The following is a 4218-nucleotide window of genomic DNA, read 5'->3' as shown; positions in this document are numbered from 1 at the left end:
AGCTACTTGAGAGGCTGAGGCAGGAGACTTGCTTGAGCCCAGGACTTGGAGGTTGCTGTGAGCTGTGATGCCACCGCACTCTACCCAGGGGGACAGCTTGAGGCTCTGTCTCAAAAAATAAATAAATAAATAAAAACAGAGTCTTGGCTGGGCAAGGTGGCTCATGCCCGTGATCTTAGTACTCTGGGAGGCCGAGGCTGGTGGATTTCCTGAGTTTACTGAATGGAGACCAGCCTCAGCAAGATTGAGACCCCATCTCTAAACATAGCAGGGCATTGTGGCAGATGTCTGTAGTCTCAGCTACTTGGGAGGCTGAGGGAAGAGAATCACTTGAGCACAAGAGTTAGAGTTTGCTTGTTTTGTTGTTGTTGTTGTTGTGGTGGTTGTTTTTAGAGACAGACTGTCACTTTATTGCCCTTTGTAGAGTGCTGTGCCATCACAGCTCACAGCAACCTCCAACTCCTGGGCTTAGGTGATTCGTTTGCCTCAGCCTCCCGAGTAGCTGGGACTACAGGTGTCCGCCACAATGCTGGGCTGTTTTTTTGTTGCAGTTTGGCTGGGGCCGGGTTTGAACTGGTCACTCTCGGTATATGGGGCCAGCACACTACTTATTGAGCCACAGGTGCTGCCCGAGTTATAGGCTACTATAAGCTATGATGCCAGGGCACTTTACCAAGGGCAACAAAGTGAAACTCTGTCTCAAAATAAATAAATAAAATAAAAATAAAGACAGAGTCTCACTATGTTGCCCTCGGTAAAGTGCCATGGTGTCACACCTCACAGCAACGTCCAACCCCTGGGCTCACGTGATTCTTCTTGTCTCAGCCTTGGGAGTAGCTGGGAGTACAGATGCCCGCCTAAGCACTGCGCCATTGTTTTAGAGCTGGACTCGGCCTCTCAGAGTGCTAGGATTAGAGCCAGAACCACAGCGCCCTGCCAGGAATCAGGAATCAGTTTTTTAAAAAGGTCTGGGATGATGTGAGTGGTCTTTGATAACTTCATTGCTTTTTTGGTAGAGCCATTTCAGGGGGGCTTATGGAACCCTAGTACTCTGTGAGCCTTACATTAAGACATTCTGACAAAGAAGTCCTCAATCCTCTTAACTTTGGTAGACTTCATGGTACTTCCATTTCTGTATGTGTTTTTTTATTTTATTTTATTTTTGCAGTTTTTGGCTGGGGCCACATTTGAACCCACCACCTCTGGTATATGGGGCCAGCGTGCTACTCCTTTGAGCCACAGGCACCGCCCTGTATGTGCCTTTTTAAACTTGAAAACTCCAGCAACTACCACTACCAATTTAGGGATCTAAAAAATTTACGGCAGAAGCTTGAGGAGAGCAGCAGCACTGTGGGACCATTTACTGATTCTTTGCTTTGGACTTTTTCACCTTTCTTCTTTAATCTTAGGTGTAAGGCATGAAGAAGGTCGTGAAAAATGTACCCAAAAGGTAACCCAAACTAGACAAACTGTCAAAATTGTGTTACTAGTTTACTGATTATTAATGTACAGGAAAGCCTGAAGGCGCTTGCATATATAGCGCCTAATACCAGATATGTGTGCCCCGCGGTGAGCCAGCTGTTTGCTACAGTCCTTCTGAATCCTCAAAGTTAATTTGCTATGTGGTATACCGATATCCCTAGGAAGACAATAACCTGAGCTGTAACAGAAGGGAAACCTAAATAAGTAAACAAAACAAAACAAAACACCCAAACCACCATTAATTACAATTTTGCAATACATACAGACATGTGTCTTTAGATTTTCAATAATAATTAGAAGTTTTCCATGTAGAAATACTGTATATTTCTGAAGAATTATTTCTATGTATTTCATATTTTGTGTTGTCACGTTAACTTTAATTCTCTAATTGTTAATGGTATACAATGGATATTAAACTGTAATCCAAAAAACAAAAAAAATGCCCTCCCTCCTCCCCCCAAAATTGGCTACTTTTTATCCTTTTTATAACTATCTGTGATATTTTGCTAACTACCATAATTCCTTTTCTGGAAAAGAAGGTTGGATCTGAATTCTAAAGCACAAGATACTTGATTTTTCAGTAATTTCACACTAAAGAACAAATTCCATTTGTCTATTTTCCTTACTTGATTTTTTTTTTTTTATGTTGCCCTCAGTAGAGTGCTGTGGCGTCACAGCTCACAACAACCTCAAACTCTTGGGCTTAAGCAATTCTCTTGCCTCAGCCTCCCAAGTAGCTGCGACTACAGGCGCCCACCACAATGCCAGGCTATATTTTTGTCGCAGTTGTCATCATTGTTGTTTAGCTGGCCTGGGTTGGGTTTGAACCCACCACCCTTAGTGCATGTGGCTGGCACCATAGCCACTGTGCTATGGGCACTGAGCCTACTTGATTTTTTTAATCCTAATTTTTTCCCCCTTCTTTTGTCCATTCCATCATACCTTAACTGTTGGAATAAATAACAAAGGAATAAGAAAACACCACCGTCAAGATGGTCTAAGCTAGAAATGTCAGTTCATATACATGCACATACACTCACACATGTACTGTGGTGCCTCATCTTTGCTGTAGTAATTCTTACCTTGAAAATTATCCTCTTAGGGGGGCATCTGTGGCTCACTGGGTAGGGTGCTGGCCTCATATACTGAAGGTGGCATGTTCAAACTCAGCCTCAGCCAGCTAAAACAACACTGGCAACTGCAACAAAAAATAGTTGGGTGTTGTGGTGGGTGCCCGTAGTCCTGCTACTCGGGAGGCTGTAGTAAGAGAATCACTTAAGTCCAAGAGTTGGAGGTTGCTGTGAACTGTGATGCCGCTGCACTCTACCAAGGGCAACATACTGAGACTCTTTCTCAAAAATAAAGGAAAGAAAGTTATCCTCTTATATGTGCAGTTCTGCAAATGTTATGTTTCGCAATATATGGAACTCAACTGGGGTCACTGTAATCAATCACTCTAATCCTAAACATATACACTTTTTTTCTTCTTGACATGGTCTTTACAAAGAGATTCCAAAGGAAGATAAATTATTCCTTTCCTTCAGTCATTCCAAATTCTGCAAACATTAAAAATAATTCAAAATTATTACTGCCATATCTACTTAGACGTAATCAAATTACAGTGCTGTTAAATTACATATTAACATTTTACATTTTTGTTTAATATATGTTCTCTGTGGATTTTTCCTACTTAGATATTTACTAATAGAATAAATGCCTTACATTGTCTTTGTCAGTTATCTTAAAAGTAGAAGCATTACTGAATCAAGAACATGAGATTCCATAAATAGTTTCTCATCTATATATAGGTAAAAAGATAGATGATATATTTATAGTCTTCTATAATGAGGGAAATGAACTCTTCCTAACAAAGTGATTTTGAAAGTACAAAGTCATTATGAAATTAGAGACACCTGGGTTCAAATCCCATGTCTTCTGTTTACTGAGTGACACTTTCACAATGCCCTTATCTGTAATGTGGGGAAAATAGTGTCCACACTGAAGCGTTTCTATAAATTAAATTTGAAATAAATCAGAGCAGGACCTGGCATGTAGTTAATACTAAGTAAATATTTATTATTAGAGCAGTAAAAGAAGCATAATTTCATCTTCCTTAGGAGTTACACTCACAGTAAACATACCACATGAAAAAAACCTTTAATGAAAATTACTCTTATCTACTTAAAAACTGGTAAGAGACAGATTTTTAAATGTTCTCACCGCACACATAAAAAGACATGTGAAGTGAAGCATATATCAATTAGCTTGATTTAGCCATTCCAAATGTGTGTAAATATGTATCAAAACATCATATTGGAGCCAGGTATGGTGACTCATGCCTGTAATCCTATCACTTTGGGAGGCCAAAGCAGGCTGATTGCTTGAGGCCAGGTGTTGAAAACTAACCTGAGTAGGGGCAGGGCACTATGGCTCACATCTGTAATCTAACACTCTGGGAGGCCAAGGCTGGTGGATTTCCTGAGCTTAACAGTGGTTCTTAACCTTCCTAATGATGTGATGTATTTTCACTGTTACAAAGGGGTCGTGACCTGCAGCTTGAGCACTGCTGAGAGTTGGAGACCCCATCTCTAACTCTCAAAAAAAAAAAAAAAAAAAAAAAAAAAAAACCAACTACCTGGGGAACATAGAGAGACCTTCGTTTATGCTAAAAATAAAAAAACTTAAAAAGTAAAAAATTAACCAGGTGTGGTGGTACATAACTGTCGCCTTGCTACT

The sequence above is a fragment of the Otolemur garnettii genome, unplaced genomic scaffold (assembly GCF_000181295.1).
Source record: "Otolemur garnettii isolate 467f Iridium unplaced genomic scaffold, OtoGar3 scaffold00137, whole genome shotgun sequence".
NCBI lineage: Eukaryota > Metazoa > Chordata > Mammalia > Primates > Galagidae > Otolemur > Otolemur garnettii.
The sequence above is the reverse complement of the archived record's forward strand: the minus strand, read 5'-3'. Positions refer to the sequence as shown.